General features: G+C 52.0%; 1 pseudogene; it reads right to left on the bottom strand.

Annotated features, from left to right (window-relative positions):
* Window positions 1–22,761, bottom strand: part of LOC132874776 (von Willebrand factor D and EGF domain-containing protein-like) — a 49,400-nt pseudogene that overhangs the window by 22,050 nt on the left and 4,589 nt on the right.

Raw genomic sequence — 22,761 nt, 5'->3', positions numbered from 1 at the left:
CTCAGTCACCAGGTTAGTGTTCTCTCACTCAGTCACCAGGTTAGCGTTCTCTCACTCAGTCGCCAGGTTAGTGTTCTCTCACTCAGTCGCCAGGTTAGTGTTCTCTCGCTCAGTCACCAGGTTAGTGTTCTCTCACTCAGTCGCCAGGTTAGTGTTCTCTCACTCAGTCGCCAGGTTAGTGTTCTCTCGCTCAGTCGCCAGGTTAGTGTTCTCTCACTCAGTCGCCAGGTTAGTGTTCTCTCACTCAGTCGCCAGGTTAGTGTTCTCTCGCTCAGTCACCAGGTTAGTGTTCTCTCGCTCAGTCGCCAGGTTAGTGTTCTCTCACTCAGTCACCAGGTTAGTGTTCTCTCGCTCAGTCACCAGGTTAGTGTTCTCTCACTCAGTCGCCAGGTTAGTGTTCTCTCACTCAGTCACCAGGTTAGTGTTCTCTCACTCAGTCGCCAGGTTAGTGTTCTCTCACTCAGTCACCAGGTTAGTGTTCTCTCGCTCAGTCACCAGGTTAGCGTTCTCTCGCTCAGTCACCAGGTTAGTGTTCTCTCACTCAGTCGCCAGGTTAGTGTTCTCTCACTCAGTCGCCAGGTTAGTGTTCTCTCACTCAGTCACCAGGTTAGCGTTCTCTCACTCAGTCACCAGGTTAGTGTTCTCTCACTCAGTCACCAGGTTAGTGTTCTCTCACTCAGTCGCCAGGTTAGCGTTCTCTCGCTCAGTCACCAGGTTAGCGTTCTCTCACTCAGTCACCAGGTTAGCGTTCTCTCACTCAGTCGCCAGGTTAGTGTTCTCTCACTCAGTCACCAGGTTAGTGTTCTCTCACTCAGTCACCAGGTTAGTGTTCTCTCACTCAGTCACCAGGTTAGTGTTCTCTCACTCAGTCGCCAGGTTAGTGTTCTCTCACTCAGTCACCAGGTTAGCGTTCTCTCACTCAGTCACCAGGTTAGCGTTCTCTCACTCAGTCACCAGGTTAGAGTTCTCTCACTCAGTCACCAGGTTAGTGTTCTCTCACTCAGTCACCAGGTTAGCGTTCTCTCACTCAGTCACCAGGTTAGTGTTCTCTCACTCAGTCGCCAGGTTAGTGTTCTCTCACTCAGTCACCAGGTTAGTGTTCTCTCACTCAGTCGCCAGGTTAGCGTTCTCTCACTCAGTCGCCAGGTTAGTGTTCTCTCGCTCAGTCACCAGGTTAGTGTTCTCTCACTCAGTCGCCAGGTTAGTGTTCTCTCACTCAGTCACCAGGTTAGTGTTCTCTCGCTCAGTCACCAGGTTAGTGTTCTCTCGCTCAGTCGCCAGGTTACTGTTCTCTCACTCAGTCGCCAAGTTAGAGTTCTCTCACTCAGTCGCCAGGTTAGCGTTCTCTCACTCAGTCACCAGGTTAGCGTTCTCTCGCTCAGTCGCCAGGTTAGTGTTCTCTCACTCAGTCACCAGGTTAGTGTTCTCTCACTCAGTCGCCAGGTTAGTGTTCTCTCACTCAGTCACCAGGTTAGTGTTCTCTCACTCAGTCACCAGGTTAGCGTTCTCTCGCTCAGTCACCAGGTTAGTGTTCTCTCGCTCAGTCGCCAGGTTACTGTTCTCTCACTCAGTCGCCAGGTTAGTGTTCTCTCACTCAGTCGCCAGGTTAGCGTTCTCTCACTCAGTCACCAGGTTAGCGTTCTCTCGCTCAGTCGCCAGGTTAGTGTTCTCTCACTCAGTCACCAGGTTAGTGTTCTCTCACTCAGTCACCAGGTTAGCGTTCTCTCGCTCAGTCGCCAGGTTAGTGTTCTCTCACTCAGTCACCAGGTTAGTGTTCTCTCACTCAGTCACCAGGTTAGCGTTCTCTCGCTCAGTCACCAGGTTAGTGTTCTCTCGCTCAGTCGCCAGGTTACTGTTCTCTCACTCAGTCGCCAAGTTAGAGTTCTCTCACTCAGTCGCCAGGTTAGCGTACTCTCACTCAGTCACCAGGTTAGCGTTCTCTCGCTCAGTCGCCAGGTTAGCGTTCTCTCACTCAGTCGCCAGGTTAGCGTTCTCTCACTCAGTCACCAGGTTAGCGTTCTCTCACTCAGTCACCAGGTTAGCGTTCTCTCACTCAGTCACCAGGTTAGCGTTCTCTCACTCAGTCGCCAGGTTAGCGTTCTCTCGCTCAGTCGCCAGGTTAGCGTTCTCTCGCTCAGTCGCCAGGTTAGCGTTCTCTCATTCGCCAGGTTAGCGTTCTCTCGCTCGCCAGGTTAGCGTTCTCTCGCTCGCCAGGTTAGCGTTCTCTCGCTCGCCAGGTTAGCGTTCTCTCGCTCAGTCACCAGGTTAGCGTTCTCTCACTCAGTCGCCAGGTTAGCGTTCTCTCGCTCGCCAGGTTAGCGTTCTCTCGCTCGCCAGGTTAGCGTTCTCTCGCTCAGTCGCCAAGTTAGCGTTCTCTCGCTCAGTCGCCAGGTTAGCGTTCTCTCGCTCAGTCGCCAGGTTAGCGTTCTCTCGCTCAGTTGCCAGGTTAGCGTTCTCTTGCTCGCCAGGTTAGTGTTCTCTCACTCAGTCGCCAGGTTAGCGTTCTCTCGCTCAGTCGCCAGGTTAGCGTTCTCTCGCTCAGTCGCCAGGTTAGCCTTCTCTCGCTCAGTCGCCAGGTTAGCGTTCTCTCGCTCAGTCGCCAGGTTAGCGTTCTCTCACTCAGTCACCAGGTTAGCGTTCTCTCATTCGCCAGGTTAGCGTTCTCTCGCTCAGTCACCAGGTTATTGTTCTCTCACTCAGTCACCAGGTTAGTGTTCTCTCACTCAGTCACCAGGTTAGTGTTCTCTCGCTCAGTCGCCAGGTTAGTGTTCTCTCACTCAGTCACCAGGTTAGTGTTCTCTCAATCAGTCACCAGGTTAGCGTTCTCTCACTCAGTCACCAGGTTAGAGTTCTCTCACTCAGTCACCAGGTTAGCGTTCTCTCGCTCAGTCACCAGGTTAGTGTTCTCTCACTCAGTCGCCAGGTTAGTGTTCTCTCACTCAGTCGCCAGGTTAGTGTTCTCTCACTCAGTCACCAGGTTAGTGTTCTCTCACTCAGTCGCCAGGTTAGTGTTCTCTCACTCAGTCGCCAGGTTAGTGTTCTCTCGCTCAGTCACCAGGTTAGTGTTCTCTCACTCAGTCGCCAGGTTAGTGTTCTCTCACTCAGTCACCAGGTTAGTGTTCTCTCGCTCAGTCACCAGGTTAGTGTTCTCTCACTCAGTCGCCAGGTTAGTGTTCTCTCACTCAGTCACCAGGTTAGTGTTCTCTCACTCAGTCGCCAGGTTAGCGTTCTCTCACTCAGTCGCCAGGTTAGCGTTCTCTCGCTCAGTCGCCAGGTTAGCGTTCTCTCGCTCAGTCACCAGGTTAGCGTTCTCTCGCTCAGTCACCAGGTTAGTGTTCTCTCACTCAGTCGCCAGGTTAGTGTTCTCTCACTCAGTCGCCAGGTTAGCGTTCTCTCACTCAGTCGCCAGGTTAGCGTTCTCTCACTCAGTCACCAGGTTAGTGTTCTCTCACTCAGTCACCAGGTTAGCGTTCTCTCGCTCAGTCGCCAGGTTAGTGTTCTCTCACTCAGTCACCAGGTTAGCGTTCTCTCACTCAGTCACCAGGTTAGCGTTCTCTCACTCAGTCACCAGGTTAGTGTTCTCTCACTCAGTCACCAGGTTAGCGTTCTCTCACTCAGTCACCAGGTTAGCGTTCTCTCACTCAGTCACCAGGTTAGTGTTCTCTCACTCAGTCACCAGGTTAGTGTTCTCTCACTCAGTCACCAGGTTAGCGTTCTCTCACTCAGTCACCAGGTTAGTGTTCTCTCACTCAGTCGCCAGGTTAGTGTTCTCTCACTCAGTCACCAGGTTAGTGTTCTCTCACTCAGTCACCAGGTTAGCGTTCTCTCGCTCAGTCGCCAGGTTAGCGTTCTCTCGCTCAGTCGCCAGGTTAGTGTTCTCTCACTCAGTCGCCAGGTTAGCGTTCTCTCACTCAGTCGCCAGGTTAGCGTTCTCTCACTCAGTCACCAGGTTAGTGTTCTCTCACTCAGTCACCAGGTTAGCGTTCTCTCGCTCAGTCACCAGGTTAGTGTTCTCTCACTCAGTCGCCAGGTTAGCGTTCTCTCACTCAGTCGCCAGGTTAGCGTTCTCTCACTCAGTCACCAGGTTAGCGTTCTCTCACTCAGTCACCAGGTTAGCGTTCTCTCACTCAGTCACCAGGTTAGTGTTCTCTCACTCAGTCGCCAGGTTAGTGTTCTCTCACTCAGTCGCCAGGTTAGTGTTCTCTCACTCAGTCGCCAGGTTAGCGTTCTCTCACTCAGTCACCAGGTTAGTGTTCTCTCACTCAGTCACCAGGTTAGCGTTCTCTCGCTCAGTCGCCAGGTTAGCGTTCTCTCACTCAGTCACCAGGTTAGCGTTCTCTCGCTCAGTCGCCAGGTTAGTGTTCTCTCGCTCAGTCGCCAGGTTAGCGTTCTCTAATTCGCCAGGTTAGCGTTCTCTCGCTCGCCAGGTTAGCGTTCTCTCGCTCGCCAGGTTAGCGTTCTCTCGCTCGCCAGGTTAGCGTTCTCTCGCTCAGTCACCAGGTTAGCGTTCTCTCGCTCAGTCGCCAGGTTAGCGTTCTCTCGCTCGCCAGGTTAGCGTTCTCTCGCTCGCCAGGTTAGCGTTCTCTCGCTCAGTCGCCAAGTTAGCGTTCTCTCGCTCAGTCGCCAGGTTAGCGTTCTCTCGCTCAGTCGCCAGGTTAGCGTTCTCTCGCTCAGTTGCCAGGTTAGCGTTCTCTTGCTCGCCAGGTTAGTGTTCTCTCACTCAGTCGCCAGGTTAGCGTTCTCTCGCTCAGTCGCCAGGTTAGCGTTCTCTCGCTCAGTCGCCAGGTTAGCCTTCTCTCGCTCAGTCGCCAGGTTAGCGTTCTCTCGCTCAGTCGCCAGGTTAGCGTTCTCTCACTCAGTCACCAGGTTAGCGTTCTCTCATTCGCCAGGTTAGCGTTCTCTCGCTCAGTCACCAGGTTAGTGTTCTCTCACTCAGTCACCAGGTTAGTGTTCTCTCACTCAGTCACCAGGTTAGTGTTCTCTCGCTCAGTCGCCAGGTTAGTGTTCTCTCGCTCAGTCACCAGGTTAGTGTTCTCTCACTCAGTCACCAGGTTAGCGTTCTCTCACTCAGTCACCAGGTTAGTGTTCTCTCACTCAGTCACCAGGTTAGTGTTCTCTCACTCAGTCACCAGGTTAGTGTTCTCTCGCTCAGTCGCCAGGTTAGTGTTCTCTCGCTCAGTCACCAGGTTAGTGTTCTCTCACTCAGTCGCCAGGTTAGCGTTCTCTCACTCAGTCACCAGGTTAGTGTTCTCTCACTCAGTCACCAGGTTAGTGTTCTCTCACTCAGTCGCCAGGTTAGTGTTCTCTCACTCAGTCGCCAGGTTAGCGTTCTCTCACTCAGTCACCAGGTTAGCGTTCTCTCACTCAGTCACCAGGTTAGCGTTCTCTCACTCAGTCACCAGGTTAGCGTTCTCTCACTCAGTCACCAGGTTAGCGTTCTCTCACTCAGTCACCAGGTTAGCGTTCTCTCACTCAGTCACCAGGTTAGTGTTCTCTCACTCAGTCACCAGGTTAGTGTTCTCTCACTCAGTCACCAGGTTAGCGTTCTCTCACTCAGTCACCAGGTTAGCGTTCTCTCACTCAGTCGCCAGGTTAGTGTTCTCTCACTCAGTCGCCAGGTTAGCGTTCTCTCACTCAGTCCCAGGTTAGTGTTCTCTCACTCAGTCACCAGGTTAGTGTTCTCTCACTCAGTCACCAGGTTAGCGTTCTCTCACTCAGTCACCAGGTTAGCGTTCTCTCACTCAGTCACCAGGTTAGTGTTCTCTCACTCATTCGCCAGGTTAGTGTTCTCTCACTCAGTCGCCAGGTTAGTGTTCTCTCACTCAGTCGCCAGGTTAGCGTTCTCTCACTCAGTCACCAGGTTAGCGTTCTCTCACTCAGTCACCAGGTTAGCGTTCTCTCGCTCAGTCACCAGGTTAGCGTTCTCTCGCTCAGTCACCAGGTTAGCGTTCTCTCGCTCAGTCACCAGGTTAGCGTTCTCTCGCTCAGTCACCAGGTTAGCGTTCTCTCGCTCAGTCGCCAGGTTAGCGTTCTCTCGCTCAGTCGCCAGGTTAGCGTTCTCTCGCTCAGTCGCCAGTTTAGCGTTCTCTCATTCGCCAGGTTAGCGTTCTCTCGCTCGCCAGGTTAGCGTTCTCTCGCTCGCCAGGTTAGCGTTCTCTCGCTCGCCAGGTTAGCGTTCTCTCGCTCAGTCACCAGGTTAGCGTTCTCTCGCTCAGTCGCCAGGTTAGCGTTCTCTCGCTCGCCAGGTTAGCGTTCTCTCGCTCGCCAGGTTAGCGTTCTCTCGCTCAGTCGCCAAGTTAGCGTTCTCTCGCTCAGTCGCCAGGTTAGCGTTCTCTCGCTCAGTCGCCAGGTTAGCGTTCTCTCGCTCAGTTGCCAGGTTAGCGTTCTCTTGCTCGCCAGGTTAGTGTTCTCTCACTCAGTCGCCAGGTTAGTGTTCTCTCGCTCAGTCGCCAGGTTAGCGTTCTCTCGCTCAGTCGCCAGGTTAGCCTTCTCTCGCTCAGTCGCCAGGTTAGCGTTCTCTCGCTCAGTCGCCAGGTTAGCGTTCTCTCACTCAGTCACCAGGTTAGCGTTCTCTCATTCGCCAGGTTAGCGTTCTCTCGCTCAGTCGCCAGGTAAGCGTTCTCTCGCTCAGTCGCCAGGTTAGCGTTCTCTCGCTCAGTCGCCAGGTTAGCGTTCTCTCGCTCAGTCGCCAGGTTAGCGTTCTCTCGCTCGCCAGGTTAGCGTTCTCTCGCTCAGTCGCTAGGTTAGCGTTCTCTCGCTCGCCAGGTTAGCGTTCTCTCGCTCAGTCGCCAAGTTAGCGTTCTCTCGCTCAGTCGCCAGGTTAGCGTTCTCTCGCTCAGTCGCCAGGTTAGCGTTCTCTCGCTCAGTTGCCAGGTTAGCGTTCTCTTGCTCGCCAGGTTAGTGTTCTCTCACTCAGTCGCCAGGTTAGTGTTCTCTCGCTCAGTCACCAGGTTAGTGTTCTCTCGCTCAGTCACCAGGTTAGCGTTCTCTCGCTCAGTCACCAGGTTAGTGTTCTCTCACTCAGTCGCCAGGTTAGTGTTCTCTCACTCAGTCGCCAGGTTAGCGTTCTCTCGCTCAGTCACCAGGTTAGCGTTCTCTCACTCAGTCGCCAGGTTAGTGTTCTCTCACTCAGTCACCAGGTTAGTGTTCTCTCACTCAGTCACCAGGTTAGTGTTCTCTCACTCAGTCACCAGGTTAGTGTTCTCTCACTCAGTCGCCAGGTTAGTGTTCTCTCACTCAGTCACCAGGTTAGCGTTCTCTCACTCAGTCACCAGGTTAGCGTTCTCTCACTCAGTCACCAGGTTAGAGTTCTCTCACTCAGTCACCAGGTTAGTGTTCTCTCACTCAGTCACCAGGTTAGCGTTCTCTCACTCAGTCACCAGGTTAGTGTTCTCTCACTCAGTCGCCAGGTTAGTGTTCTCTCACTCAGTCACCAGGTTAGTGTTCTCTCACTCAGTCGCCAGGTTAGCGTTCTCTCACTCAGTCGCCAGGTTAGTGTTCTCTCGCTCAGTCACCAGGTTAGTGTTCTCTCACTCAGTCGCCAGGTTAGTGTTCTCTCACTCAGTCACCAGGTTAGTGTTCTCTCGCTCAGTCACCAGGTTAGTGTTCTCTCGCTCAGTCGCCAGGTTACTGTTCTCTCACTCAGTCGCCAAGTTAGAGTTCTCTCACTCAGTCGCCAGGTTAGCGTTCTCTCACTCAGTCACCAGGTTAGCGTTCTCTCGCTCAGTCGCCAGGTTAGTGTTCTCTCACTCAGTCACCAGGTTAGTGTTCTCTCACTCAGTCGCCAGGTTAGTGTTCTCTCACTCAGTCACCAGGTTAGTGTTCTCTCACTCAGTCACCAGGTTAGCGTTCTCTCGCTCAGTCACCAGGTTAGTGTTCTCTCGCTCAGTCGCCAGGTTACTGTTCTCTCACTCAGTCGCCAGGTTAGTGTTCTCTCACTCAGTCGCCAGGTTAGCGTTCTCTCACTCAGTCACCAGGTTAGCGTTCTCTCGCTCAGTCGCCAGGTTAGTGTTCTCTCACTCAGTCACCAGGTTAGTGTTCTCTCACTCAGTCACCAGGTTAGCGTTCTCTCGCTCAGTCGCCAGGTTAGTGTTCTCTCACTCAGTCACCAGGTTAGTGTTCTCTCACTCAGTCACCAGGTTAGCGTTCTCTCGCTCAGTCACCAGGTTAGTGTTCTCTCGCTCAGTCGCCAGGTTACTGTTCTCTCACTCAGTCGCCAAGTTAGAGTTCTCTCACTCAGTCGCCAGGTTAGCGTACTCTCACTCAGTCACCAGGTTAGCGTTCTCTCGCTCAGTCGCCAGGTTAGCGTTCTCTCACTCAGTCGCCAGGTTAGCGTTCTCTCACTCAGTCACCAGGTTAGCGTTCTCTCACTCAGTCACCAGGTTAGCGTTCTCTCACTCAGTCACCAGGTTAGCGTTCTCTCACTCAGTCGCCAGGTTAGCGTTCTCTCGCTCAGTCGCCAGGTTAGCGTTCTCTCGCTCAGTCGCCAGGTTAGCGTTCTCTCATTCGCCAGGTTAGCGTTCTCTCGCTCGCCAGGTTAGCGTTCTCTCGCTCGCCAGGTTAGCGTTCTCTCGCTCGCCAGGTTAGCGTTCTCTCGCTCAGTCACCAGGTTAGCGTTCTCTCACTCAGTCGCCAGGTTAGCGTTCTCTCGCTCGCCAGGTTAGCGTTCTCTCGCTCGCCAGGTTAGCGTTCTCTCGCTCAGTCGCCAAGTTAGCGTTCTCTCGCTCAGTCGCCAGGTTAGCGTTCTCTCGCTCAGTCGCCAGGTTAGCGTTCTCTCGCTCAGTTGCCAGGTTAGCGTTCTCTTGCTCGCCAGGTTAGTGTTCTCTCACTCAGTCGCCAGGTTAGCGTTCTCTCGCTCAGTCGCCAGGTTAGCGTTCTCTCGCTCAGTCGCCAGGTTAGCCTTCTCTCGCTCAGTCGCCAGGTTAGCGTTCTCTCGCTCAGTCGCCAGGTTAGCGTTCTCTCACTCAGTCACCAGGTTAGCGTTCTCTCATTCGCCAGGTTAGCGTTCTCTCGCTCAGTCACCAGGTTATTGTTCTCTCACTCAGTCACCAGGTTAGTGTTCTCTCACTCAGTCACCAGGTTAGTGTTCTCTCGCTCAGTCGCCAGGTTAGTGTTCTCTCACTCAGTCACCAGGTTAGTGTTCTCTCAATCAGTCACCAGGTTAGCGTTCTCTCACTCAGTCACCAGGTTAGAGTTCTCTCACTCAGTCACCAGGTTAGCGTTCTCTCGCTCAGTCACCAGGTTAGTGTTCTCTCACTCAGTCGCCAGGTTAGTGTTCTCTCACTCAGTCGCCAGGTTAGTGTTCTCTCACTCAGTCACCAGGTTAGTGTTCTCTCACTCAGTCGCCAGGTTAGTGTTCTCTCACTCAGTCGCCAGGTTAGTGTTCTCTCGCTCAGTCACCAGGTTAGTGTTCTCTCACTCAGTCGCCAGGTTAGTGTTCTCTCACTCAGTCACCAGGTTAGTGTTCTCTCGCTCAGTCACCAGGTTAGTGTTCTCTCACTCAGTCGCCAGGTTAGTGTTCTCTCACTCAGTCACCAGGTTAGTGTTCTCTCACTCAGTCGCCAGGTTAGCGTTCTCTCACTCAGTCGCCAGGTTAGCGTTCTCTCGCTCAGTCGCCAGGTTAGCGTTCTCTCGCTCAGTCACCAGGTTAGCGTTCTCTCGCTCAGTCACCAGGTTAGTGTTCTCTCACTCAGTCGCCAGGTTAGTGTTCTCTCACTCAGTCGCCAGGTTAGCGTTCTCTCACTCAGTCGCCAGGTTAGCGTTCTCTCACTCAGTCACCAGGTTAGTGTTCTCTCACTCAGTCACCAGGTTAGCGTTCTCTCGCTCAGTCGCCAGGTTAGTGTTCTCTCACTCAGTCACCAGGTTAGCGTTCTCTCACTCAGTCACCAGGTTAGCGTTCTCTCACTCAGTCACCAGGTTAGTGTTCTCTCACTCAGTCACCAGGTTAGCGTTCTCTCACTCAGTCACCAGGTTAGCGTTCTCTCACTCAGTCACCAGGTTAGTGTTCTCTCACTCAGTCACCAGGTTAGTGTTCTCTCACTCAGTCACCAGGTTAGCGTTCTCTCACTCAGTCACCAGGTTAGTGTTCTCTCACTCAGTCGCCAGGTTAGTGTTCTCTCACTCAGTCACCAGGTTAGTGTTCTCTCACTCAGTCACCAGGTTAGCGTTCTCTCGCTCAGTCGCCAGGTTAGCGTTCTCTCGCTCAGTCGCCAGGTTAGTGTTCTCTCACTCAGTCGCCAGGTTAGCGTTCTCTCACTCAGTCGCCAGGTTAGCGTTCTCTCACTCAGTCACCAGGTTAGTGTTCTCTCACTCAGTCACCAGGTTAGCGTTCTCTCGCTCAGTCACCAGGTTAGTGTTCTCTCACTCAGTCGCCAGGTTAGCGTTCTCTCACTCAGTCGCCAGGTTAGCGTTCTCTCACTCAGTCACCAGGTTAGCGTTCTCTCGCTCAGTCACCAGGTTAGCGTTCTCTCACTCAGTCACCAGGTTAGTGTTCTCTCACTCAGTCGCCAGGTTAGTGTTCTCTCACTCAGTCGCCAGGTTAGTGTTCTCTCACTCAGTCGCCAGGTTAGCGTTCTCTCACTCAGTCACCAGGTTAGTGTTCTCTCACTCAGTCACCAGGTTAGCGTTCTCTCGCTCAGTCGCCAGGTTAGCGTTCTCTCACTCAGTCACCAGGTTAGCGTTCTCTCGCTCAGTCGCCAGGTTAGTGTTCTCTCGCTCAGTCGCCAGGTTAGCGTTCTCTCATTCGCCAGGTTAGCGTTCTCTCGCTCGCCAGGTTAGCGTTCTCTCGCTCGCCAGGTTAGCGTTCTCTCGCTCGCCAGGTTAGCGTTCTCTCGCTCAGTCACCAGGTTAGCGTTCTCTCGCTCAGTCGCCAGGTTAGCGTTCTCTCGCTCGCCAGGTTAGCGTTCTCTCGCTCGCCAGGTTAGCGTTCTCTCGCTCAGTCGCCAAGTTAGCGTTCTCTCGCTCAGTCGCCAGGTTAGCGTTCTCTCGCTCAGTCGCCAGGTTAGCGTTCTCTCGCTCAGTTGCCAGGTTAGCGTTCTCTTGCTCGCCAGGTTAGTGTTCTCTCACTCAGTCGCCAGGTTAGCGTTCTCTCGCTCAGTCGCCAGGTTAGCGTTCTCTCGCTCAGTCGCCAGGTTAGCCTTCTCTCGCTCAGTCGCCAGGTTAGCGTTCTCTCGCTCAGTCGCCAGGTTAGCGTTCTCTCACTCAGTCACCAGGTTAGCGTTCTCTCATTCGCCAGGTTAGCGTTCTCTCGCTCAGTCACCAGGTTAGTGTTCTCTCACTCAGTCACCAGGTTAGTGTTCTCTCACTCAGTCACCAGGTTAGTGTTCTCTCGCTCAGTCGCCAGGTTAGTGTTCTCTCGCTCAGTCACCAGGTTAGTGTTCTCTCACTCAGTCACCAGGTTAGCGTTCTCTCACTCAGTCACCAGGTTAGTGTTCTCTCACTCAGTCACCAGGTTAGTGTTCTCTCACTCAGTCACCAGGTTAGTGTTCTCTCGCTCAGTCGCCAGGTTAGTGTTCTCTCGCTCAGTCACCAGGTTAGTGTTCTCTCACTCAGTCGCCAGGTTAGCGTTCTCTCACTCAGTCACCAGGTTAGTGTTCTCTCACTCAGTCACCAGGTTAGTGTTCTCTCACTCAGTCGCCAGGTTAGTGTTCTCTCACTCAGTCGCCAGGTTAGCGTTCTCTCACTCAGTCACCAGGTTAGCGTTCTCTCACTCAGTCACCAGGTTAGCGTTCTCTCACTCAGTCACCAGGTTAGCGTTCTCTCACTCAGTCACCAGGTTAGCGTTCTCTCACTCAGTCACCAGGTTAGCGTTCTCTCACTCAGTCACCAGGTTAGTGTTCTCTCACTCAGTCACCAGGTTAGTGTTCTCTCACTCAGTCACCAGGTTAGCGTTCTCTCACTCAGTCACCAGGTTAGCGTTCTCTCACTCAGTCGCCAGGTTAGTGTTCTCTCACTCAGTCGCCAGGTTAGCGTTCTCTCACTCAGTCCCAGGTTAGTGTTCTCTCACTCAGTCACCAGGTTAGTGTTCTCTCACTCAGTCACCAGGTTAGCGTTCTCTCACTCAGTCACCAGGTTAGCGTTCTCTCACTCAGTCACCAGGTTAGTGTTCTCTCACTCATTCGCCAGGTTAGTGTTCTCTCACTCAGTCGCCAGGTTAGTGTTCTCTCACTCAGTCGCCAGGTTAGCGTTCTCTCACTCAGTCACCAGGTTAGCGTTCTCTCACTCAGTCACCAGGTTAGCGTTCTCTCGCTCAGTCACCAGGTTAGCGTTCTCTCGCTCAGTCACCAGGTTAGCGTTCTCTCGCTCAGTCACCAGGTTAGCGTTCTCTCGCTCAGTCACCAGGTTAGCGTTCTCTCGCTCAGTCGCCAGGTTAGCGTTCTCTCGCTCAGTCGCCAGGTTAGCGTTCTCTCGCTCAGTCGCCAGTTTAGCGTTCTCTCATTCGCCAGGTTAGCGTTCTCTCGCTCGCCAGGTTAGCGTTCTCTCGCTCGCCAGGTTAGCGTTCTCTCGCTCGCCAGGTTAGCGTTCTCTCGCTCAGTCACCAGGTTAGCGTTCTCTCGCTCAGTCGCCAGGTTAGCGTTCTCTCGCTCGCCAGGTTAGCGTTCTCTCGCTCGCCAGGTTAGCGTTCTCTCGCTCAGTCGCCAAGTTAGCGTTCTCTCGCTCAGTCGCCAGGTTAGCGTTCTCTCGCTCAGTCGCCAGGTTAGCGTTCTCTCGCTCAGTTGCCAGGTTAGCGTTCTCTTGCTCGCCAGGTTAGTGTTCTCTCACTCAGTCGCCAGGTTAGTGTTCTCTCGCTCAGTCGCCAGGTTAGCGTTCTCTCGCTCAGTCGCCAGGTTAGCCTTCTCTCGCTCAGTCGCCAGGTTAGCGTTCTCTCGCTCAGTCGCCAGGTTAGCGTTCTCTCACTCAGTCACCAGGTTAGCGTTCTCTCATTCGCCAGGTTAGCGTTCTCTCGCTCAGTCGCCAGGTAAGCGTTCTCTCGCTCAGTCGCCAGGTTAGCGTTCTCTCGCTCAGTCGCCAGGTTAGCGTTCTCTCGCTCAGTCGCCAGGTTAGCGTTCTCTCGCTCGCCAGGTTAGCGTTCTCTCGCTCAGTCGCTAGGTTAGCGTTCTCTCGCTCGCCAGGTTAGCGTTCTCTCGCTCAGTCGCCAAGTTAGCGTTCTCTCGCTCAGTCGCCAGGTTAGCGTTCTCTCGCTCAGTCGCCAGGTTAGCGTTCTCTCGCTCAGTTGCCAGGTTAGCGTTCTCTTGCTCGCCAGGTTAGTGTTCTCTCACTCAGTCGCCAGGTTAGTGTTCTCTCGCTCAGTCGCCAGGTTAGCGTTCTCTCGCTCAGTCGCCAGGTAAGCGTTCTCTCGCTCAGTCGCCAGGTTAGCGTTCTCTCGCTCAGTCGCCAGGTTAGCGTTCTCTCGCTCAGTCGCCAGGTTAGCGTTCTCTCGCTCGCCAGGTTAGCGTTCTCTCACTCAGTCGCCAGGTTAGCGTTCTCTCACTCAGTCGCCAGGTTAGCGTTCTCTCGCTCAGTCGCCAGGTTAGCGTTCTCTCGCTCAGTCGCCAGGTTAGCGTTCTCTCGCTCAGTCGCCAGGTTAGCGTTCTCTCGCTCAGTCGCCAGGTTAGCGTTCTCTCGCTCAGTCGCCAGGTTAGTGTTCTCTCGCTCAGTCGCCAGGTTAGCGTTCTCTCGCTCAGTCGCCAGGTTAGCGTTCTCTCGCTCAGTCGCCAGGTTAGCGTTCTCTCGCTCAGTCGCCAGGTTAGCGTTCTCTCGCTCAGTCGCCAGGTTAGCGTTCTCTCGCTCAGTCGCCAGGTTAGCGTTCTCTCGCTCAGTTGCCAGGTTAGCGTTCTCTTGCTCGCCAGGTTAGTGTTCTCTCACTCAGTCACCAGGTTAGTGTTCTCTCGCTCAGTCACCAGGTTAGTGTTCTCTCGCTCAGTCGCCAGGTTAGCGTTCTCTCGCTCAGTCGCCAGGTTAGCCTTCTCTCGCTCAGTCGCCAGGTTAGCGTTCTCTCGCTCAGTCGCCAGGTTAGCGTTCTCTCACTCAGTCACCAGGTTAGCGTTCTCTCATTCGCCAGGTTAGCGTTCTCTCGCTCAGTCGCCAGGTAAGCGTTCTCTCGCTCAGTCGCCAGGTTAGCGTTCTCTCGCTCAGTCGCCAGGTTAGCGTTCTCTCGCTCAGTCGCCAGGTTAGCGTTCTCTCGCTCGCCAGGTTAGCGTTCTCTCGCTCAGTCACCAGGTTAGCGTTCTCTCGCTCAGTCGCCAGGTTAGCGTTCTCTCGCTCAGTCGCCAGGTTAGCGTTCTCTCGCTCAGTCGCCAGGTTAGCGTTCTCTCGCTCAGTCGCCAGGTTAGCGTTCTCTCGCTCAGTCGCCAGGTTAGCGTTCTCTCGCTCAGTCGCCAGGTTAGCGTTCTCTCGCTCAGTCGCCAGGTTAGCGTTCTCTCGCTCAGTCGCCAGGTTAGCGTTCTCTCGCTCAGTCGCCAGGTTAGCGTTCTCTCGCTCAGTCGCCAGGTTAGCGTTCTCTCGCTCAGTCGCCAGGTTAGCGTTCTCTCGCTCAGTCGCCAGGTTAGCGTTCTCTCGATCAGTTGCCAGGTTAGCGTTCTCTTGCTCGCCAGGTTAGTGTTCTCTCACTCAGTCGCCAGGTTAGCGTTCTCTCACTCAGTCACCAGGTTAGTGTTCTCTCGCTCAGTCGCCAGGTTAGCGTTCTCTCGCTCAGTCGCCAGGTTAGCGTTCTCTTGCTCGCCAGGTTAGTGTTCTCTCGCTCAGTCGCCAGGTTAGCGTTCTCTCACTCAGTCACCAGGTTAGTGTTCTCTCGCTCAGTCGCCAGGTTAGCGTTCTCTCGCTCAGTCGCCAGGTTAGCGTTCTCTCGCTCAGTCGCCAGGTTAGCGTTCTCTCGCTCAGTTGCCAGGTTAGCGTTCTCTTGCTCGCCAGGTTAGTGTTCTCTCACTCAGTCACCAGGTTAGTGTTCTCTCGCTCAGTCACCAGGTTAGTGTTCTCTCGCTCAGTCGCCAGGTTAGCGTTCTCTCGCTCAGTCGCCAGGTTAGCCTTCTCTCGCTCAGTCGCCAGGTTAGCGTTCTCTCGCTCAGTCGCCAGGTTAGCGTTCTCTCACTCAGTCACCAGGTTAGCGTTCTCTCATTCGCCAGGTTAGCGTTCTCTCGCTCAGTCGCCAGGTAAGCGTTCTCTCGCTCAGTCGCCAGGTTAGCGTTCTCTCGCTCAGTCGCCAGGTTAGCGTTCTCTCGCTCAGTCGCCAGGTTAGCGTTCTCTCGCTCGCCAGGTTAGCGTTCTCTCGCTCAGTCACCAGGTTAGCGTTCTCTCGCTCAGTCGCCAGGTTAGCGTTCTCTCGCTCAGTCGCCAGGTTAGCGTTCTCTCGCTCAGTCGCCAGGTTAGCGTTCTCTCGCTCAGTCGCCAGGTTAGCGTTCTCTCGCTCAGTCGCCAGGTTAGCGTTCTCTCGCTCAGTCGCCAGGTTAGCGTTCTCTCGCTCAGTCGCCAGGTTAGCGTTCTCTCGCTCAGTCGCCAGGTTAGCGTTCTCTCGCTCAGTCGCCAGGTTAGCGTTCTCTCGCTCAGTCGCCAGGTTAGCGTTCTCTCGCTCAGTCGCCAGGTTAGCGTTCTCTCGCTCAGTCGCCAGGTTAGCGTTCTCTCGCTCAGTCGCCAGGTTAGCGTTCTCTCGCTCAGTTGCCAGGTTAGCGTTCTCTTGCTCGCCAGGTTAGTGTTCTCTCACTCAGTCGCCAGGTTAGCGTTCTCTCACTGAGTCACCAGGTTAGTGTTCTCTCGCTCAGTCGCCAGGTTAGCGTTCTCTCGCTCAGTCGCCAGGTTAGCGTTCTCTTGCTCGCCAGGTTAGTGTTCTCTCGCTCAGTCGCCAGGTTAGCGTTCTCTCACTCAGTCACCAGGTTAGTGTTCTCTCGCTCAGTCGCCAGGTTAGCGTTCTCTCGCTCAGTCGCCAGGTTAGCGTTCTCTCGCTCAGTCGCCAGGTTAGCGTTCTCTCGCTCAGTTGCCAGGTTAGCGTTCTCTTGCTCGCCAGGTTAGTGTTCACCCTCTCGGTTAGTTAACTGGGGACTTTTGCTATCTTGTTTGCATGCTGTAAAGCATTGTGGGTAATATCCAGTGCACAGCAATAGGTTAATGCAGAAGAAGTCACACCTTAACTAGTACAGTATAGAGGGATTCGGAAGTTGGCATGATTTGGAACACAGCCAGAATGCCATCAGTGCACTTCTCATGTGTTACATCACTACTGCTCTCAGCCAATCAGAACACAGGTACCGAATGGTAGGCAAAACGCCAGCGTCCTGCAGTCGGGTGGGACAGTGAGTGTTTGATGTGTGATAAACCCTGACTGATGGTGAGGCTGCAGTCGTAATGGCTGTGTCCTCAATCACACCCACACCCCCCACTCCACACAGCACCCTTTCCCATTACACAGATCAGGACAGTGCAGCTCCATCTCCACCTCCGTCACCCCCTCAGACACTCCCACTGAACCCACACGGCCTTCCAGCCACCTCCTCTCACACTTGTTCTCCAGGAAGGGCAGACGCTGCCTCCCTCTCTGCAGATCCACTGCGTCTTCCATCCTCTGGCCCACAAGTCCCCTACACACTGAGCCCGGGGTGGAGTTACGCAGGGCACAGCGACACAGATCCAGAGCTTTAGACGAAGTTACATCGCCAGGGGTCGGCCTGGGAACGAGGGATCAGCGGAGGAGAGGTGATCGTATGGAAAGGAGAAGACAAAGCATTCGCTCTCGATGCTGCTGAGACTCTGGACAGAATAAACAGGATGGTGGGAGTGAACAGCACGGACAGAGGGTGCACTTCGTCTCCACTTCCTACCTGAAGTGCACAGGAGATTGAAATCGAGCTCAAACAGGGAAAACAGTGTCAAACAGTGAGACAGGTTCGACATTTAACACATGACATCCCTAGAAGTGTACACTACACGAAGTTTAAAACAGACCTGCACCAGTATAAGAGCTGCCTCCCGATCCCACACAAGTGACCTCTGACCTTCGGTGTACTCGGCCGGCCGTGGCGTCTCTGGAGGGGAAGAGTGAGGTGAAGTGGACGTGATCGTCAGATAGACAGGGTGAGGAGCTGTACTCCTTCCTGCAAGCGCAGTACCTGGCCCTTTCCTGCTGACACCCAGCAGGTGGCGCTGTGTTGAACAGACTCTCACCTGCAGCCACTCTGATAAACACAACACAATAAAGACAGGAATAAAAATGACACACGACCACGCAAATGAGCTTCGGCGTTCGCCTTCAGGAATTAAAGCCCCCTGGAGGCGTGCAATCTAGAGAGGATTTAGGGTTTGATAAAGGTTAGCTGTCCAATTTGAGTGCGCGCACACACACACACACGCCTACCTCTCAGATAAAAAGAACTCAAGGTTAGGAGGAGATAGGAACGCAAATCTGAATTTTAATGGCTGCCGTTTTTCCCCTCAGTGTCGCATCGCCTGCAGCAAAAAAATGTGACCTCATACTGGGTAGCCGAGTGTGTCGAACAGAGTGTGTAGAATACAGTGTGTAGAATTCTGCATGCTGATGCATTATTAACGCTATTCTACATTAAAATATAGAACATTAAATCTCTCTCTTCGTCGTCCAGTTCTTCTTGAATTGCTGAACCTTGAATGAAGCTTCTTCACCATGTTTCTCTCCTTCACAGCATTTAGAAGTCGCTTGCCCGTGAGGCCAGTGTTTTTCTCCAAGAGAGTTCTGACAGAACCATCAGGAGTCTCAGCTCGTCTTTCACATTTGGCAGACCATAAGAGGAGCTGATCAGCAGGTTCATCAGGTCTGGAAACCTGACCAATAAGAGCCATTCTTCTTCACCTAATTACAGTAGAGATGTAGGGAAGTCTGCTGGAGAGATCCTTGATCATAACGCGAGTCCTCCGAGAGATGGTATCAAATCAAATCAAGTTTATTTGTACAGCGCTTTTAACAATAAACATTGTCGCAAAGCAGCTTTACAGAATTTGAACGACTTAAAACATGAGCTAATTTTATCCCTAATCTATCCCCAATGAGCAAGCCTGTGGCGACGGTGGCAAGGAAAAACTCCCTCAGACGACATGAAGAAGAAACCTCGAGAGGAACCAGACTCAAAAGGGAACCCATCCTCATTTGGGCAACAACAGACAGCCTGACTATAATATTAACAGTTTTAACAGGTATAACCCTCAACTGTCCTCATGGGGCCGTCATTCACAGGAGTGGGGCGATAAAACTCCGACCAGACACAGGGCACCAACCGTTTATGGTATAAACGGTTTTCAGCATCCTCGTGTATGCACCAACAATTTTCTTTATCATTCTCTTATTCACTGGTCAAGATTCACAGCCATGAAGCAGGATGGACTGGACCGAAGTCAGGTAAACTTTTGCTGTTGTGTCTTTCTTGGTGTTTGATTTCCACACTTTTGTGAGTGAGTTTATGCCACCTGAAGCTTGCCCAGTACGCACATTCACCTCACGAGCGGAATCACAGTAGCCACTGAGATCTGTTCCACATGCGATAGGTGAACCATCCGCTGCGATAAAGTGAGAGTTCGTGTATAAACTTACGTAGCCCTCTTTTCCCTCAGAGGGGTGTAATAAGTGTAACCTGGGTCTGTGGGTTAGGTTCTCACCTGTTAAGCCTTTTAAGTAAACTATGAGACTTAACCACCCATACAATACACTTGGTACGACAACTTAAACTTGCTATGCTAACCACTGAGTGGACACAGAGGCAGTATAAAAAGAGAGAGTATAATAACGTGTATTATAACAAGACACAGTGGAACAATACCCCTTGCCTGGATACTCTACAAGACCTGAGCCAAAGAACTCTTATTAACAGTGAGAATATCAGTACAAATGTGTGAAATGTGTATTAAAAGGTGGCCTTACTAAAGGTTGTAAAACAATAGCCCTATGGCAATACAGTAAAGTCGCCTATTTAAATATATAAAAAGGCAAAAAGATGCTGACTCAATAATAAAAAGCTGAACAGTATATAATAAAGTTATCCGGCTATTAGATGCTTTAAATGTATATGAATGAATGAATGAATGAATGAATGAATGGATTTATTTATTTCGAACATGTATCATCATTCATTCAAATGTATATCAAATGATTAAATGTGATGAAAGAGTATAATACAAATGGATTGAACAGCTATATGTTCGATCCGTATAGAAAAGACTCCCGTGTGAAAATTCAGACAGTGTAAACAAATATTTTCAAGTGTCAAGAACGAGTGATTCAAATATGGATAAACTCCCTGTAACAAGTGTTCTACTGTAGGTGGGTGGAGCACAGAAGCACGGCAGGACAGAACGGACTTCTCAAAGACTCTTTATTTAGCTTTTCAGCTTAAACTACACACGCACACCAGTATCCAGGTTGGGGAGAGAGAGCCCCCTTCCTCCGCTCTCCCTCTCCTCTTATAGGGCGCGGTCACTGGGGAAGACACACAAACACAGGTTAATTCCCATCAGGTGCAGTGATTCCGCCACTTACCTTCCCTGACTCTGCCCTCCATTCACAGACCGACGCTTGACCACGCCCCCGCTGCCACACTCCCAGTGTCTAAGGGCTCTGCATGCTCTTTTCGCAGACAGTTGTAATTTATCGTTGAGTGGGGAGTAATAGGCGTGCGCGATGTTATTCACCGCCACAACCCAAGGGGGCGCGAAGTCGCGAAATCGCTAGGAGTAGTTGGTGGGTGTGGTTAGTGGAGTGTTTATCCTCCGGTTACTTATAATGACTAGAACTGGAGTCGTATGGAGCACTTGCATGTGACGTCACAGCCGATCCAGATTGTGACAGACGCCATCTTGTCGGTCAAACGCCATATTTCCACCTTCTACTTCTACTTCTGCTTCTACCTTTTCTTCTGGAAAACCCTACTATATACAATTCTACTACAACGGCTGCGGCTACAAGCTCTCCCTACCTGTGCACGTTTTTTATGTTTTTTGTGTGTATTTTTGCGTGTTGTTCGTCTGTACCGGACTTCAATATCCACTACAACCGTATGGACTTACTGGACATTGGTTTCCAGCAGAAAATGATGGTTTGTAGCGATTTCCATCGCATGCACAACATTCTGGACGAGCAAAAAAAAAAAACATTCCGGACGAGATAGCGAGACCAGCGGGGTCTCCGTGGATTGTTATTGGAAGCAAAGCAAAGGAGGCGGCGCCGGGAGCGGAAGCAAAAGCGAGGCTGTAGAGCCGGCCTGTTGACTAAGCTCAGAAAACAGCCGCTCAAATCTCCACTGCTAAGCCTCTACCTCTCCAACGCCAGATCCATGGTAAACAACACGGACGATTTGGAATTACAGCTGGAATTGCCTTATTCTATTCTATTCTATAATCGGCTGATCAGTGCTATACTCAATACTTAAGTGACTTACCCATCCAATGAGGATTGTTATTTTCTTGTTTACAAGATGCCACATCTGAGTCGCTGACAAATCCTGAATTTCTGTAAAGATAACTGTGCAGAGATTTATAAGCACGCAGTGCTTCACCACTGAACAGCGAGGGAAAGTTAATGAGGTAATTATACACGTCCGGGTATTCCACCTCTGGCAGTTCAATATCCACTGACACGGTCGTGAAAACTACGTCCGGTAATCGATAAGGGTCACTAATCTGTAGGTCGTTTATTTTAGACATATATCTAGTTATCTGTTCATTAGAAAAATGAGCCGTGTAGTCCGTCGGTTGAAATTGATCCATTCTGTACACGAGTGCAGCAGTATTCAGCGGTGTTGTTGACCGACAAGATGGCATCTGTGTACTTTCCGGTCACGTGACTGCAAGATCTCTATAGATGTATGTACTTCCTCACTTCCTCGATCAACCGCTCTTCGTGCTGCTCCATCTTCACTCATGTTTTTAAAAATGGCGGTAGTGAAAACAAAACAAACCGGGAAAGTAGGGAAGCGGAAGTGCGTGTACAGCGGATGTAGAGTGGACCAATCAGAGCCCTCTTGTCTGCGACGCTGTCTGCGAGGCTTCTGCGGTGGTCACAATTTTTGGGAGGTGCGCGCAGAGCGTCTGCGAAGGGGGGGGGGGGGGGGGCTTCGCAGACGTCATCTGTGACGCCATCTGTGAGGACTGGGTTGTCAGCATAAATTGGCCTTAACTCTTTGCGACTGATATGAGCCCAACAGGATGGATACAGCACACACAATACAACACTCAGTACCGGTAACCAGAATGCTTAAAATACTGCAGTGATGTCACTCAAACTACACATAAATGTGATCACAGAAAAGCCGGCATAACGCAAGGAAAAGAAAAGAAAAGCCCCCGTTGCAGGCCTGTTTAAAACTCCTCGCAAAATCGGTGAGGATCCTCGCCAAAGCAGGTATCTTACTCACCGTCCGCGTGACAGTCACCCCGATGTCTCGCTCAGCAACTTTTCGCCTCCTACTCAAGGCGAATAAACAATACCAATACTAATACTATACTATACTACAATTACCACAGCAAGATGGACGGCTAGCAACTAGCTTGTTAGCAGGCGCGAGCTGAACCCCAGTGTAGTTAAGAGTAACTAGGCTACTAGCAACTGGTTAAAAGTAGCTAGGTCTGATTCTCTCTCGTGCAGATCCCATTCTCTTCACGTGAATCCTCTCCCAGTCCGCCGTGTGTGTGCGTTCGTTACACCTCTCTCCCCACCAGATCCCACCCACTGGGTGCTCTCACACAAACCGTGTAAATCACACAAAGTAACAATACTTAACGGTCAGTGGAAAATAACTAGCAGGGCCGTGTATGTGTGTAAAACAGCTAGCTAAGGGACTATAGCTATACCGTGTAGGTCTGCAGCTAACATAAGCAATACATAAAGCAGTACCCGGTGTAAGCATCAGTGTAAGAGTTATAAAATAACCCTGCGCTACACTTAGTTTTTGAAACATTCAGAAAAAGACCAACATTCTGGCAGATTCCACACAAATCAGGAGCTCTTGAGCGGCTGCAGTAGTATCTTCTAAAAGAGCGATGCCATCAGCGTAGTCAAGATCCGGTAAAAACCTGGTCTGCGTGACGTCTGCTGTGACGGCAGTTTAAGGTTAAACCATCATCGGTCTTTATGGTGGTTCACAGGACAGAGTCAACAGATAATAAACAGAAAAGGAGCGAGATCACCACACCACCGTCCTCCTGAGTCACTCAATATAAAATACACACAGTCACTGACGTGCTCTGATTGGCTGAGAGAGAGAGAGAGAGAGAGAGAGAGAGAGAGAGAGAGAGAGAGAGACAGAGACAGACAGAGAGCACAGTGTGTTCTGATTGGCTGAGAGAGAGAGAGAGAGAGAGAGAGAGAGAGAGAGAGAGAGAGAGAGCACAGTGTGTTCTGATTGGCTGAGAGAGAGAGAGAGAGAGAGAGAGAGAGAGAGACAGACACAGAGAGCACAGTGTGTTCTGATTGGCTGAGAGAGACAGACAGACAGACAGACAGACAGACAGACAGACAGACAGACAGACAGACAGAGCACAGTGTGTTCTGATTGGCTGAGAGAGAGAGAGAGAGAGAGAGAGAGACAGACAGACAGATAGACAGACAGACAGAGAGCACAGTGTGTTCTGATTGGCTGAGAGAGAGAGAGAGAGACAGACAGACAGACAAACAGAGAGCACAGTGTGTTCTGATTGGCTGAGAGAGAGAGAGACAGACAGACAGAAAGAGCGCACAGTGTGTTCTGATTGGCTGAGAGAGAGAGAGAGAGAGAGAGAGAGAGAGAGAGAGAGACAGACAGAGAGCACAGTGTGTTCTGATTGGCTGAGAGAGAGAGA

This window comes from Neoarius graeffei, chromosome 27 (genome assembly GCF_027579695.1).
Source record: "Neoarius graeffei isolate fNeoGra1 chromosome 27, fNeoGra1.pri, whole genome shotgun sequence".
Lineage (NCBI taxonomy): Eukaryota > Metazoa > Chordata > Actinopteri > Siluriformes > Ariidae > Neoarius > Neoarius graeffei.
Note: the sequence above shows the minus strand (reverse complement) of the source record. Positions and strands in the feature narration are given on the sequence as shown.